The 16,558-nt window shown below is 44.5% G+C and overlaps 1 protein-coding gene across 1 annotated transcript in view; it reads left to right on the top strand.

Moving 5' to 3' along the window:
* The window catches only part of Chn2 (chimerin 2), a 260,647-nt gene that overhangs the window by 115,687 nt on the left and 128,402 nt on the right, over positions 1-16,558 (top strand). The gene's annotated exons all lie outside the window — the stretch shown is intronic.

Here is a 16,558-nt window from a genome sequence, read left to right on the forward strand (position 1 = left end):
TGGTGTTAGACCTATGGGTGCCAGAGAGGCCTATGGAAGAAGGAGACCTCCTCAGCTGCTCCACCAGCGCCAGAATCCTTTAAGGACATCGGGCTGGGTTTCATCTTCCTCTCACTTCGATAGTGGCCATTCAGTGTGTTGAACAAACAAACCCATACTGTGCATCTGATGTGTGTTTAGCATCTGTCTGTCTGCCTTAGATGGTGCTAACAACAACTGAGCTAGGGAGGGGTACTGAGGTTTGGTGATCAGCCAGCAGCCCCACTAGGATAGCTTCCCTTGGAATTCAAACCTCACTGTCATTCTCTCCTGAAAGCCAGAGGCTACTCCCTGGTAGGAGTCAGCTTAGGGCTTCTGCCTTGAACAAATAAGAATAAACACTCTGCCTGACTGCACAGGCCTCCCCCCATGACTCCATTTTTTTTGACCCTCTACTCACTCTTCAGCCATGGACACATAGCAAGACTGCTGACTCTATTTGACTTTGGAATATAGTCAAGGAAAGCCAGTTCTCATCAAGCCATAGACTTCCCATACCACTCAGAAGGGAAAACAACCATGTACTCTGACCTCAGTCATAACCCCCATAACCCCTAGCATATAGCCTGACAAAGTCCTACTTGACCTTTACTGTCCAGTCCCACTGTTGCCTCTGGATGAAATTGCCCTGATCACCTTCCTACCCAGCCTTGCTCCTGCGCTCTGGTCCTTTTGCACCCTCAACATTTCTGCACCTATTCTATTCCACTATTCCCCCTTCCTCCTCATTGAAGAGCCACTAGAAGGAAAGAATGTGTTGTCTGCCTAGCCAGTGTCCAGGTTGGGTCTAGGAGCAGCGATGGGTAAAAAGTTGTTAGGCGAGCACCTGCAACCGACCATGGATCATTTATCCAAGAGCAGCATGCAAATCTGTTATTGCTCCTTAGGCCAAGGCCACTGGGTTTGGAAGAAGTTACCAGAACAGATAGCCTCAGACAAGAGCTGGCTATCAAGGAAAGGTTTATTTCAATATTTGGTTTTGTCTGGTAGTGGGAGCATGTCGAACGTTCACATGCAGCAATTAGGAAGACAAATGTCCCACTGTGCAAACAGCAAGAAGATATGGCTGCTACCACATGCGGTATTGCTGTCCCAAACCCTAGGAAGACATACACCATCAAGATAACAGCAGGGAACAGGAAGAGGTCCATTCTTCTTGTCGGGTTTTGCAGTACAAATACTTTCTCTTTTAAAAAATCAGTGGCGCCACTTGCTGTTTGTCTTAACCCTTTGATTACAGACATGCTGAAGCTCTTCCCTACCCTGCCAGGACCTATAAGAAGGCCTCCTCCCTCCCTGCTTTCTTTTGCTCAAGCATTTTGCATCACAGTGATAAATGCATGCTGCACAGTCCAGCAGGGCCTGGCCTCTTGCAGGTCTGCAGTGCTCCACTACCGAGTCCAGACTGATTTCGTTTTCTTGTGCACCACCGAACACTTCCTGTGTGCTTGCTGGGTTTCTTGCTCTGTGGTTTGTCTGGCGAGGCACCTGAAGTGTTCCTTTTCCATGTGTTTGCTGTCTTAGAAATATTTCCTTTGTGAGAAGTTATTTTTAAAGTGAATGATAATCTACTGAGATCGAAACCTAGGAGCAAGGCTAAACCTGTAGTCTCAGGAGGTTTTGTGTCTCAGAACCTACCTCCTAGCTAGAGAGCTCACTAGGCTCCTCTGTCCTGCCATCTTTATTTGTCTTAGTATAGGGAGATATCAGGATTAGTTGGTATAATTCTGTAAGCAGAAGTCTCCAGAAGAGCCAAACTGAGATTATCTACATAAGCATATACATACACACATGTACACACATGCATGCATGCACATTCATACACATGCATTATCTTCCCATACAATGGGACTAGGTAGTCTAACAATGGTTGCTTGCATGCCAGAGAGGCAGAGAATATGGGAGTTGTTTTTTTTCAGACCAAGAAGCTAAATGGCTCAGTCTCAGTCCAAGGCTTCAGGCTTGGATGTAGTGCCCTGACAAAAGGCTGAAGAAGCTGGAGTCAGCTGGTAGCAGTGATCCATAGATAAACTCCAATGGGAAGAAGAAGGCTTGCACATGTGCATGGATGCTGCCTACCTCCAAGTCCTTTCCATCTGCCTATCAGCCTGTTGGATGGTGTCACTCATGTTCAGGTGGATCCCCAGCCCTCTACTCACTCTCTCACCTGTCAATCCTCTTTGGAAATGTGCCCACAGACACACAGGTGTGTTCTTGTACCAGTCCTAGATAGATAGCTCTTAATCCTGACAATCTGTCATAGGACCAACCCATCACAGTTGCTACAGATGAACAGCTACTTAAGAACTTGTAGAAAAATCCAATAACAGGTTTAATGCTATAAAGAAAGTGTACTGAATTCTCATGATAAAAATATAAGTCAGCCTTTTTAAGATGACCATTTGGGGACAAAGGATTGGCTGCAATTATTCAGATGGATGCAAATGAGCTAGCCAACTGTGGGCAAGGTACATTTCCCTTGGACCTTGTGTTCTATGCTAAAGGATAGTACAGTGCTGCCCATCTCATGATGCTTGGGAGAGCTCTTATGGGATGGCTGTGAAGGGCCCAGTTTGAGCAGCAGGGTCTTACACGGGAGGAGACATGGTTTTTCAGACTCAGAGAGAGCTTGGTGTTAGTACTCAGCTCCACAGCTTATTAAGTACATGTTCAGCTCACTTGCCTACACAGTGGGGTAGTATACCCATGTGCAAGCTTGTTGTATCCATCAAGATATTGCATGTGTAAAACACCATTATGTAACGATGGGCTGTCAGCAGAGAGAAAAGTGTCAAGAGATGCATCGTATCTGCCCAGTGTTTTAGATCATTTCAGAAAGATGACATTGTCTTAAAATTGTATTTTCTGCATGGTTTTCTGGTTTTCTTGGATTGGAATGGAGTTCAGAGGTAAGAGTGCTTGCTTAGTATGTACAAGGTCCTGGGTTCTATACTTGTGTGTAAACACACGTGCGCATGCGCACATGCGCGTACACACACACACACACACACGTACACACACACACACATACACACACACAGATATCTTCTTACCATTAAGTTACTCATTTACTTTGTTCTGTTGTTCTGAGCCCAATTATGTTATCTAAAATAACTAATATACTGGAAGTTATCTTAATTGATGATAGCTTTACTCCCCTTCAGGGGCCACTTAATAAATATATTTAATGGAAACTAATAAATATCATGTAGATACAGTCTCAGTTGCAAGAATAGAGAGTAATTGTAAGCGACCTTTGTAAGTTTCCCTCCTCTCTACCTCCATCCTTCCCACTGTTTTATTCTTTCATCTTTTCTTTCTCCATTTCCTTTTAATTCAAATAAATTAAAGGATATATCGGAAAGACCAAGTCTCACAGCCTCCCCTGACCTCTGTTACCCATATCTTCTTGGTAGGCATAGTCTTAGCTTTCCGGAGTTTCTCTAGAACTCTTTTGTATATTGCAAACCCTGGGCCATACATTTCCAGGGAAGTTGCCGAGTCTGACCACCATAGTAGAGTTTATAACTTATTTATTTATTTTTTAAAGAATAGGGTAAGAAGTAAACCATGCCACCTGGATGATAGTTCAGGGCAGATGAGGAAAATGAAGTCCACCAGGGTGAGGGCTGAATATCCCCCAATACACTGTGAGAGGAGCAGACTCAGGACGCCCGCTGCTGTCTCACAATAACCTGTGGGTCTAGGAACAAGAGCTCTGAGACCCCAGCTAGGATCCTATGTAGGGGATGACTCAGTCCATCTCAAGCTGGCAAATTCCTCAGTTCTGCTTCCCAGCCTGTGAGATGAACTGTGATCTGGGAGGCTTGGGTCAGAGTGAGTGAGCGGCTGCTGAAGGATGTGTGTTCTTGGTATGAATTACCGCAATTATATTAACTACATCAATTTATATGAGTGGTCCATTGTGAGGAATGATTGTGATAACTCAGAGTCATCTGCTGCCAGTACAGCGGTGAGCCGACAAGCTGGGCCTAGCATAGGGTGAGGCTGCCCTGATGGTGAGGCCTGGGAAAGCCATATGGGGTACTTGGTACCTTACAGGGCCCTTGAGGAAGAACTGGAGAGATACTAGGAGTGAGTATGTGTGGGAGAGGAGAAGGAAGGAGAGATAAAGGAAGATTGGGAGGGAAAGAGGCCACGTTAGTATGATTTCACTTTTTATTCTAAATGATGGCAGAAAATTGAACAATGTCATGGATTTTTCTGCTTCTGTGCTATTTTCTGTAACATTCAAGCCATGTTGTGTGGGTGTGACAGACCAGAAGGACTTGCACATTTCACATTAACTTCTGCATTGCTGAGCCTTCTGGGAGACTAAGGCCATGGAGGAGAAATCAATAAGCTCAAGAACAAAGCAGATCTAGTTTTAAATTCCACACCTCACATCCCAAATGGCCATGGGAAAATGGCTTCCTCTTTGAGGTTCATTTTGCTCCTCTCTGGGACATAAAAGTATTTACCACTGGGAGCTGTCCGAGTCTACCCTTGTACCCTCTCAGCTATGGAGCCTACTCAGCCACCCGCAGCTTCACATGACTGACATAAACTAAGGGAGCCTCTAAAGGGGATTGGCTGGCTCCATCTTTGGATGGGCAGGTGGATATGGATGTATGAGTGGGTGGAAAGACAACTCAGGAAAACTATAAATATTTAAGATAATACACATAAGGAGCCTACAGCAGACTCTAAAATGCCAGGCACCTAGAAACACTCTACTTTTGATGGGAGATCTTTAATCTGTTTTCCTATCTTCATCCTTCAGGACCTTTTGACTCTGAATATGGGTAAAAGAATCTTCCTTTGCCTCCCAGTAGCAACAGTACCAGGGCGGTGACTTAAGAACTGCCTTTATGAGAATTTAGTCTATCATGGCCAGGAGCTAACCTCCCAAGAAAATAAACAAACAAATCAGTGAAACAAACAGAGCAAGCAAGCAACCAACCAAACAAAACAGAAACAAACAACAAAAACAGATACCAAGGAACAAACTGGCTAAAAGAATTTCTCATCTTCACCCCTACAGCATCCTAAGTCCAGCCCTGTCATATCCTATCTCAAGTTATGATGACATGCACAGGTGGCCAGAGGCTAGCTTAGCAAAGAGAGATAGATGAACGGATGGATGGATGGATAGATGGATGGGTGAATGAATGAATTGAAGACAACTGATTCCCGTGTCTGCGTTCTACATCTTGCCTTACTATCTGTACCCATGTCTAGTGCAATATTTTGTGCCAAGTAGGCCATTAAGCTCTAGGTAAATATTTGTTAAATGAATAAATGCCCAGAAGGGATTTGGAGGAAAGCCAGGAAGACATTCCTCTGGTGAATGGAATTTGTAAAGAGGCAGACAACTTCTGGAGGGAAGCTGGGGGAAGGAGAGAGTTCTCCAGGCTAAGGGAGTAGAGGCTGGGAGGCTGTCTGGCTGTCTCTGAAGAAGTAGTAGGAAAAGAAGCATGTAATGGCAGAGAGAGAAATCGCCTACCAGGAATGTAGCTACCCAGGGCTGGGGAAAGTCTATATTTTGTAGGAACAGAGCTACTAGGTGGGAAGAGTGCCCTAGGGGCAAGAGAGAACAGGAGTGGTTTGGCAAAGGTAATGGGGGTGGCAACCGAGTTGGTGTTCCTGGACCTCAAACCCTCGCCCCCTTTATTGGCATGGTTTGTCTCTGTGTCTGCCACAGCTCCCACTCATGTGTTCTGTTTTTTCCATTTGCCCTTCATCTCACCACACTGTGGCTTCTATCTACCCTACGATCATCAGCCCTCACCCCTCCCACACCCTCTTGCTGCACCAGCACTGCCTCCTGCACGGCCTGTCTCACCCGAGCGGCCTCTGCCCCTCTTGCCACTTCCCCTTCTGAGTGGCTTTGCCTTGCCCTGTCTTCTCTCCCCTCTGGTTGATCTCTGCTCATTTCCTTCTCACACCGCCCCCAAGGCTGTGTTCTTGCCAGGATCTTCAGAGGTCTGTCGTGCACTGAGCATTGACCCTCTGTCATCCCTGTGATTCATTGTCAGCAGCCACCGTTTGCTCGTGGGCTTCCCTTCACAGATGCCCAGGCCCAGGCTCTTGTCTCTACTGCAAGCCTCTCAGACGTGTTTACTTGGCCATCCCATCACTGCCTCTTTCTGATATTGGAAAGTGAGGGCCACTGTCATCTATCATGCCTGTTTCTCCTGTGATTTCCCCAACTGAAGGAAAGTCACCCCTCTTCCCACTGCCAAGGCTATAGACCATTCTTCCTCTGCCAGGCCAGTACTATGTCCATTTTCTCTGCTTAGAGAAAAATGTATTCCAAGCTGTACTCATTTGCTGTCTCAACATCTGTCAAATTCATTTCCTCCATTTCCACTGATACGACTGTACCTCAGACTGTTTACATGATAAGTTGGTTGGTTGGTTGGTTGGCTGGTTGGGTGGTTGATCTCACTGCCACTCACCTTCCCTCACTCCCCTCCTCTTACTCTCTAACCCAGCTTCACACCCACACTGGAATAATCTTTGTGGCTCACACACTGGGTCCTGCATCTTCCCTGTTTATCTCTTCCCTCCCTTCAATGCAAAGAGTACTTGGCTCCTTCTTCCAACTCTTGGTTTGCTGAGTCCTATTTACTTCTCTGAATTCATCTCTAGCCACTCTGGGGCCCCACCTTCCATATCCACATCTGCCTTAGCTAGCAGGCTAGGCCATTTTGGCTAGCTTGTGTCTTGTCTGGCTCAGGCCATTGGTCTGTGGGTCATGCTCCAGCAGTCTGAAGGCAGTCCCTGTCGTCGTTGTGTTCCTTGTCTAGGTGGTTGAGTGAGCCTTCAAGCGGGTGCAGTGTGCTATTCTACCAGAAGCTGCCTTTTTTCATCTTTCTCTCTAGGACCTTCATCCTTGCACTTAAATAATACTCCTCTGTGACTGCTATTGCAGGGCCCTGGACAGGGCTACTCAAGGTCAGAGGTGACTGGCCCAAGCCTGATATAGGACAGAATGACACAGGCTAGACCCACCTTCCAAAGTCTTGGAAATAGCACTGTAGCCATCCTTCGCACATGGGATGTATTAGTTTCTGTCTTTCATTAAGCCAATACTTGGCTGAGTGCCTGCTATATCCTAGAAAATAGTAATCAGGAAATTTCAAATTTTACCACTTGTACCTAAGTCTGTGTGGGGCCTCCTAGCCTGGCTACAAAGCTCTAGCTGAGATCCATGTCCCCTAAGAGAAGCATCTTCACATTGTCCAACTGTAGGCTCTGTTCAACCTGAGTAGGACATTTTTGTCTAAGCCCATGAAAGAGACCCAGTAGGCTAAAAGTGACATAGACAGCAGAGAACAAGGTAAAGGAGGCCCTTGTTTCTCTGTGGTGGTCACGTAGTATATGGAGATAACCTAAACAAAGACATTCACATGTACACGGCCAAACATCCTCAAGAAAGCAAAGGCCCTGGGAGGAAGAGAAGGAATCAGTGCATGATCTGGGAAGAGTGTCTAGAGGACCCCGACTCCAGAAAACTGGTCAAGTGGCAGACACCGCAGGCATTAACTTGATGCATCCAAGGACCAAGAAAAAAGCCAGTGTGGTTGAGCTATAAGAGAAAAGAAGGGAGACAGATGAGATGAGAAGGAAGGACCACAAGCAGTTCCCATAGAGCTTCCTAGCCCTCTCATCTGTGTGCTGCTGCAGCCAAACCTGGGCTCCTGGAACGTATTCAGTAGGCCCTCGCTGAACAGAAGGTTCTCAGTACAGCTCAGTGTGCAGCATCAGTGGCCCAAGCCAGAAGCTCCATGTGGCCCCAGTGCCCTCTAGTGACCACAAACTCCAGCTCAGGGCTCTTGGTGACCTCTTCATCTCTGCCTAGTTCATCTTCAGGCCCGGCCTAAGGACCTAGAAAATTCTGGCAAGCTATAGCAATTTGTCCTCATTAAATCTTCCTTGTAAGTAGAGCTCACTCCAGTAAATCCACTTAGACAGACAGAGACCATTACGGGAAAACTACAACCAGTCAAAATTCAGAGTTGTAGAGCTGATACATCTACAAAATAACCCCCAAACCTAAGGCTTGGGGAACATTGTGAGAGAGGAGATGCAAAGATGGGTAAGAGCCAGAGGATCAGGGAATTTGTTGTGGGATTGGGTTTCCTAGGAATGACCAAAGCTACACCCATAAAGTCTTAGCAACAGGACTGCTTAAAAACTGAGCTGAGGGGCTGGAGAGATGGCTCAGTGGTTAAGAGCACTGACTGTTCTTCTGAAGGTCCTGAGTTCAAATCCCAGCAACCACATGATGGCTTACAACCATCCATAATGAGATCTGATGCCCTCTTCTGGGGTGTCTGAAGACAGTTACAGTGTACTTACATATAATAAATAAATAAATCTTAAAAAAAAAAAGGACTGAGCTGAACAAAGACAACAACAATAGACATGCTAAGGTGGGCGATAGGGAAAGCCCATGAGGCCTCAAGCCCACACAAAGAGCTGCAGCAACTAAGGAATGATGAGAGCCATAGTCTTCCCCGGGAAGAGCCCAGCAACTGGTTATCCAACACCACATGTAGTCATACATCAAAGCAATGCCACACACAGACTGAGCAGGTTATATTTAGGAATATGTATGAATGTTCATATACATACATGTAACAACAATTAATAGAAAGGCCATGAATTTGAAAGAGAGCAAGGAGTGTGTGGAAGGATTTGGAAGGAAGAAGGGGAAAGGAAAAATAATGTAATTGTTTTTATTATCTCAAAATGAATTAAAAAATAAACAAACAAAAACACCTGTTGTGCTCCACAGATGATGCACACCAAAACTTTCATTTCTTATCTATTTTTTTCCCCAAACCATTTTCAAAGAGAAAGCATAAAAGGTCTGGTTTCTCAGGACAGTGCAGAGAACCTGTGCAGTTTAGAAGTGTTAGCAAGAAATCTCTGGAAAGTTTCTCATCTAACATTTTGCAACGGTTTAGTGGGCCTGCCACCATTTGGCTGCACAGTAGTGACCTAACACGCATCTCAAACCTTCCGAAGTCGGGGAGTCTTGTCACAGACACACTGAAGTGCACGCAGAGGCACAACCCACTCCTGCTATTGTCCTTTGCTCTCATTGGATCCCAACCCATTCTGGGCCCATTAAGCTAATCACACTATAAACCTTGAAGTGCCTTCTCATTGTGTGTCTGCCCTGGAACTGACTGAAAACCTGTTTTCACCCAACTTCTCTGGAAGAAGCCTCCTGCAGCCCATTTGCAAATGTGTGCATCAATAAATCAAAAGTGGCAGTTGAGGGCTGGCGTTTGTGAGAAGGGGAATGGGGAGGTGGGACTCACCCAACCCTCCTATTTCCCAGACAACCCCCTGATGCAAATACACAGCTTTATCTGAAACAGTCTTGGGGTAAGAAGGTCTCCTCCAGCTGCCTTGTTAGGTCATTCTCTGGACCAATGCATCCTTGACTCCTCATTTTCAAAGCCTGGCAGGGATGTTTCCACCTCTCTTGTCACTCTCCACTGAGCCAAGGGATGGAAACTGGCTCTAACTGGCTCTCCTGGATGTTTACAGGGTTCCTCTTCGGTTGTCACTTACCCAGGTAGAACTCATGCCATCTTTCATTTGTCTTCATTAGTCAGTCCCCAAATTCCTTTACACTGGCTCCTTGGTGATTCCACCACGATGACTTATCCCGGAGCTGTAAGCCTTGGGATGCACAGCCAGCCTTCTAGCTGCAGCTGACAGAACACCTGGATTTCCACGTCAGGTCACAGCTGTGTTTCCAATAAAGCTTTCTGTGTCTTCATCGTCTTAGCTGTTCAGTCTTAGAGGCATCACAGGATAAGATCCAGATTGACACCAGCCTGTGGGGGTGTAGGGAGCTCAGCTTTCTTGCAAATAGTTCTGAGGTTTCCAGTTAACACAACCTTTTCTGTAAACAAAAGCTTTTTGAAATAAAAACACATAGACCTTTCACTCATCTGACTTCCACTCCCTGAACAACACAGGTTCAGTTAAAACATTGTTTCCATCAGCAAAAGGTTGGAAGGAGCCGGAATGTCTATTATTGGGAAATTGTACATAAAGACATGATCTGCACATTAGGAAGCTCATACACTGAGACCTAGCTTTAGTTATATGAACAAAAAGAAACATATATGCATATGTATACACACACACACACACATACACACGCCTACCTATGAAACAATGCCCAGAACTAATGGGTATGGTACTATATAACTGTTGTCCCAGAACATAGGAAGCTGAGGTAGGAGGAGTAATGGGAGTAATGCCTTAAAACAAAACAAGTAAGAAAAACAAAGAAAAGTAACATTAAAATTCAAAAAGCAAACTATGGAGCCATATATTAATATGTAGTTATATATTATATATTTCTACTATATATAATAAAAAACTCTGTAGACTTTTATTATAACTATTCACAGAGCAAAAGTCATAAAGATTCACACAAATAAATCTATTAATAGCTCATTTTTCCTAAGGTAGGAGACGTTTAAAATTGACACATTTTTAGATGATCACATATCCCGTCTTCAACAGTAAGAGCACATTACTTCTAGGTTTAGTGAGCTCTCAGTACAAGTGTTAGTTTTGCCGTTCACTTCATCTAGAAGTCTGGTGTCTTCCCTCACATGCTAAGAGTCTTACTGTCCCCCAAGCTGCTTTACATACTCAAGAGCTCTCTCTGGCTCATCTCAGAAGTTGATTTGATTTGATTTGATTTGATGTGGCCGTCTTCAATCCCCAGGTCCTCAGTAGGTTTGCCTTCCTCAAATTTTACTTGGACCCTTTGGTCCCCTTAACCCCTTCCCTCTCCTTCCCTCCTTTCCCCTCCCCTCTCCTCCCCTCCTTTCCCCTCCCCTTTATGTTATTTTCTCCCTCCCCTCAAGGTCACTTTCAAGTTTTACTTGTGCCCTTTGACCCCCTTAACCCAGTTCCTTCTCCCCTTTCCCTTCCCCTCTCTTCTCCTCTCCCTCTTCCCCTCTCTTCTCCTCTTTCCTCTCCCCCTCCCCTCTCTTTCCCTCCCCTTCTATTCCCCATTCTTATTCAGAATATTATTCACATTCTTTATAGATGATTTTATTTGGCCCTATCACCTGTTTTTTAAGGTTTGGGTCATTTCCTAAGCATCCATATATATTTTTTCCACTTTTATCCCATTTAAATGAGAGGAGGTAGCTGCTCCCCAGCCTGTCTAGGATGATTGATTCATGCTTGTGTCACAGAGTGTTTACAAGCTGGGCTAAGTAGCAGGCATGGCTCCATGCTCTCCTCTGCTGCTCCCCCTTCTTCCTCATCAGCATCAGTGCAGTCTCTGTTAAGCAGAGCTGTTTCAGTTGGTTTTGTCGTAGCAGCTTCTTTCTGAGGTGATGCTTTATGTAAGCAGTGCATTAAAACATCATCAACAACAACAACAAAGCAGCAACAAAAAGCTTAGCACACCTACAAATTTATTTCCCATTCCTTTTCACTTTTATACAAGCAATTTGAATATAAACAGAGAATTACAAGATGGAGGTAAGAAACCAGAGAAAAAGTAGAATTACCCATTCAATATCAGGTATAATGGTATTTTGTGTCTCTGGAAATAGGGATTTCTTTGTTTGTTTGTTTGTTTGTTTTGGTTTGTTTATTCCTGGGGCGATAGCCCAGTTAACAAGCAAAAAGGATCTGAGCTTGATCCCTAGAACTCACATCTTTAAAAGCCAGGCATGGTAACCCACACAGTTACCTTCCCGTCTCTGGAGAAGCAGAGACAGAGAGGTCCCTGGAGCTCACTGTGCAGCCAGCCTTCCCTACTTGGTTAGCTCCAGATCAATGAGAAACTGTCTCAAAACCAAGGTAGATGTCACCAAAGTCACAGCACTCAAAGGTGACCTGTCTCCATAGTACATGTGTACACATACATCCATACACATGTACACTCACATGAAACATACATGTGCTATGTACATGTACACATACACAGAAAGACAAACTATACACACTAGAATACTAGACCACGAGGTGGTAAATTATGTCTGTAATCTTAGTAATTGGGATTTAATGCAGGAAAATTGCTATGAGTTCTGATAGGTAATCTACAGGCTAGAATGGTATCTAAAAAGGAGAGAAAGATCCTCTCCTTGGTAAGAAATTGATTGCTTTGTAATTTTATTAGTAACAATGTGGCAGGAATGTTCTCCTGGTTCAAACAGAATGATAGCATTAAGCATAGAATTGACTTTGCTAGTCAAGGAAAGCATTTCAGTTTTGTTTGTTTTGCTGTGTTAGTGTGTGCTTGGTATGTGTTTTGTTGGGGGCAAAGAGCATGTTCATGCCATGGAAGTCAGAGGATGGCCTTTGGTCTGTACTCACTCTCTACTTTGTTTGACATGAGACCTCTTGTCCAACCCTTCATAAGCCAGGCTTGTTGGCCTCTAGCCTCTGGGGATTCTTCTATCTCGAGCTTCTGTCTTGCTACCACATCCAACTTTATGTGGGTTCTAGAACTCTGAACTCTAACCCTCACATCCCTTTATCCACTGAGCCCTCTCCCTGGCCCGTTTATTTTTTTTCCTACCCTTTCTTTGTGTGCCTCAGTCTCGTCTCTGGCTGTACTGACCTGAAACAGAGTTCTTTTCTCTTTACAGACTAATCTTTTAATACACATAAGAAGATTTTCATACACATTGCCATAATGCTTTATGCTGGGGCGCATTCTCACTCTCTTTTGATAGGTTGAATAACTGAGTCCCGGAAAGATTAGATAACCTGCCCGAGGTCTCACAGAGAAGGGCAGAGTGGGCTGTTGGATCTAGACGGTCTCACCCGAGGTTTTGCCCCGGACCCCAGGCATGGGGAGTACGCACAGAACCAGGACTGTTCCACCATGACTCAGAGGAAAGTTTTGCCTCCCTTTTTTTTCCTTTCAAGCGTCACACACACACAAAAATCAAGATATAAATGTATCATTTTCTTAGTTTCAGTATGTGTACGTTGAAAGGACTTGCCTGGCAAGAATCAATGATAAATCTAGGTCCTGAAAACCAATGCTCACTTCTGCCTCTAACTCATTTTAACCTTGGGGAAGCCATTTACTACTTCTGTGTCTCCCTTCACCAATTTGCCAAGTAATGAGGGACAACTAAATGACCTTGAAGGCCTACTCCAAGCTTTAAAGGGAAAACGGGTCTATGGATGTTGCTAAGTTGGCAAAGTGCATATTATCTAGCATATAGGAGGCCACAGGTTTGATCCCCAACCCCGCAGGAACCTAGTGTCGTAGCGAATATCTCTAATCTCAGAAGCAGCAGAAAGATCTAAAGTTCCAGATCATGAGATTCCTGAGAACTTACCTGGGAAAGGAAGAAAAAGCTATACTGAAAAGCATCAGCTGATTTAAAGGTGAATGCCTTCATTGAGGAGTGAGGTCGACCCATCGAAATGCATTGGGTACAGTCAGTGCAAATAGCTCTCTTGTTAGTGAGGTGGTGTTGAAGGCAACTAAAGATTTGTTATGACATATTAACATTATTATGTGCGCTGTTCCTTGACCATGGCCCTGAGCAGTGTACTGCAGTGGTTTGTGGAACATGTCTCAAAGGCCAGGTAATTATAGTCGTTCCGCTGAAGCATGACAAATGGCCTCTCAATTTGAATTCTTTTATATGAAAGAAGAAACTTCCATGACAACATCCCTGGAACTTAATTACAGGCTCCAGGTCTGAGAGAATGGAGACAGTCAATGGCTGCTGTGGAGAGAGAGAGAAGACAATAGCTGTGAGCCACCTGGGATGAATCCGGACAGGGTGACATCACAGTGACACTGTAATAGCAGCCTGCTGCATCAGGGCACTTTATGCAGAGCACAGTTCTGTCTTGGGAGCATCACATCATCACTATCTTACTGAATCCCCATCAAACGCTAGGCCTTGGTATAGGAAGCAAAAAGGATCTCTCTGCTTCATGACATTCAGAAGTGACTGTCTGAAGAAGGCCTTGCACCCTGAGAGATCATTTATAATTTTTTTTGAGATAGTGTCTCACTGTATATAGCTGTGGCTAGCCTGGCACTCACTCTACAGATCAGGTCAGCACAGAATGCATACATAGATAACCACAGCTGCCTCTACCTCCTGAGTGCTGGGATTATAGGCATACATCACTTCTCCTGGCCTCGTAAATGTATTAATTTATTTAACACGTTTTTGTTTTAGGTTTTGGGGTGACTGCTAAGCTCCCCAGAAGCTCACTAGTGTTTCTCTGCCATGTTTCTGAAGGCCTGGTATAAGCCAGGCACCTTTCTAAGGTCTGGTGATGCCAAGTAAGACAATATTCCTGCTTTAATGGAGTTTGACAAACAGTGGGGTGAAACCCAGTCATAAAAAAGCAATCAATAAACAATCTCTATGGTAATAGAAGCTATGAAGAAAATCAAGCTGTGTGATATGAGAGGGACTGGGTTAAGGGCAAGTCCCATAGGAGGTGACATTTGGGCTGAGCCCTACATGATAGGGCAAATGAGCCATGCCAAGACCTATTAGCGAGCGTTTTATGACAAAAGGCACAGGCTCGGAAAGGCATTATTTGTTCTAAGAACACAGAGGCTGGTGTCGCAGGGTGAGATGTGTGATTGGGAAATGTGTGCAATGGACTCAGAGGAGGCAAGCTCCACACAGAGCAGGATCTTGCAGGCTTCAGTGAAGGCTATTCGACACACAGGGGGAAGATGGTGGTGGGTTCCGGCCAGGGGCTGTTGAAATCCTCAGTTTCTTTGGGAAGCTTTCCTCATCTCTGAGCTGCTTTGACATCAGGAAGCAAGTGAAAAGGAAAAATGTTTACGGAGCAAGTCGGGCAGCCTGCGTGAAAGTTAACGGGGAGGCTATGCCTGGTGAAACGCCCTACTAAGTTGTTCTCAGGACAGGCCTGACAGGGATAGTGAGGTTGTCTAATATAAACTAACATGAAAGCATCTTAGCAGATCTAAGCCACGGTCAAGACTGTGTCCATACAAGGGAGTTCCTTTCTCTGCTTCTGAACCTCCCTTCGATCTACAGAAAGTAGTGCTTGGGTACCAAACAGTCTTGACCACATCTAGCCTAGGGGTGTACTTACCCCATAGAATAATCTTTCTTGAAATGGTAAGAGGTTACAGGTAGGTAGTTTCTCTCCCTACCTATAATGTATGAGGTAGTGTCTCAGAGATTTAATTTCTATATAATATGTATATCTGTATGTTTTCCTGTGTATGTGCGAATGCTCAAATATGTGTATACACTTGCTTGTATTGTTTTTTATTTATCTTTGAAAAGTATTTTTGGAGCCTATAGGACCCGCCTTTTTCTGGTGAAGAGGTATGGGATGAGTGGTTTAAGAATTTTATTGTAAACTCAGTAAGTTGATTTATTTGATTTAAAAAGTATTTTATAACATTCATGCTAGTATTTAACATTGATCTGTGGTACGAATAGGGTGGAATGAACCAGCTATTTAGGTTAATAGTTTATTATTATGAGATACTGTCCTTTTACTTGGTATTAAAAGTTAATGCCATCGGGCTGGGGAGGTAGCTCAGAGCTTTAGAGCACTGGTTACTTTTGCAGAGGTCCTGGGTTCAACTCCCAACATGCATATGGTGGCTCACAAACATCAAACAGGGGGTTAGACACCCTCTTCTGACCTCTGTAGGTATGGGACCATAGGTGATGCACATACAGACATGCAAGCAAAGCATTCATATGCATAAAATAAATAAATATGAAACAAATTTTTAAAGAATCACTGCCAGCATTTGTTTGTCTGGTCGCAAGACAAACTGCAGTGCACTGACCCCTCCTGTACCCCAGTTTCTAAAGTGTACACAGTGACCTTTGAGCCCCAAGGCCAAAGGAAAAAGATATTCATTATAAAATAAATTAATTTAAGCTAAAACAAGCGTAAGCGATTATGATTTAGAGGGAAAGTTTATCACTCTGGGGGTGATATGGATCAATTAATAGCACATTTTTTTCTCATGGTGAAAAACCGTTCTCAGATGGTGCTTCCTTCCAAAATTAGGAAAATCCTAACTGGCCAGAAACCTAAGGACAAGGACAGGACAGGGCAGCTATGGTTGGAGTTGGGGACCAGCCAACAGGACTTGTTTACCTAAGGGTTCTAAATTAGAGAACGCAAGCTTCCTCCAAGCCACAAGTAACCTGGAAGAAACTCTCCTCTCCCAACCGTCCAGGTTGGCGTGGGCTTCCTTAAGCTCACATCTATGAGCTCACAGGACGCTAACTGTAAGGGAGAATAGGCTCAGCCATTCGCCATGTGCCAGAAGCGATAGGAGCTATTACTTCTCCTTGCCTGTTTCTGAGGGTGAAGAGGAAGAACTTCATCATCTTCGTGATTCTTGACTCTTTCTCCTGACACTTGCAATGGCTGGGCGGCTCTGGAAATATTTTAAGTCTCGTGCTGGAGTTAATTCAAGGAACCGATGCAATCCCAGTAGCACCAGCAGTGTCTCCACTGT

The sequence above is a fragment of the Mastomys coucha genome, unplaced genomic scaffold (assembly GCF_008632895.1).
Source record: "Mastomys coucha isolate ucsf_1 unplaced genomic scaffold, UCSF_Mcou_1 pScaffold20, whole genome shotgun sequence".
Lineage (NCBI taxonomy): Eukaryota > Metazoa > Chordata > Mammalia > Rodentia > Muridae > Mastomys > Mastomys coucha.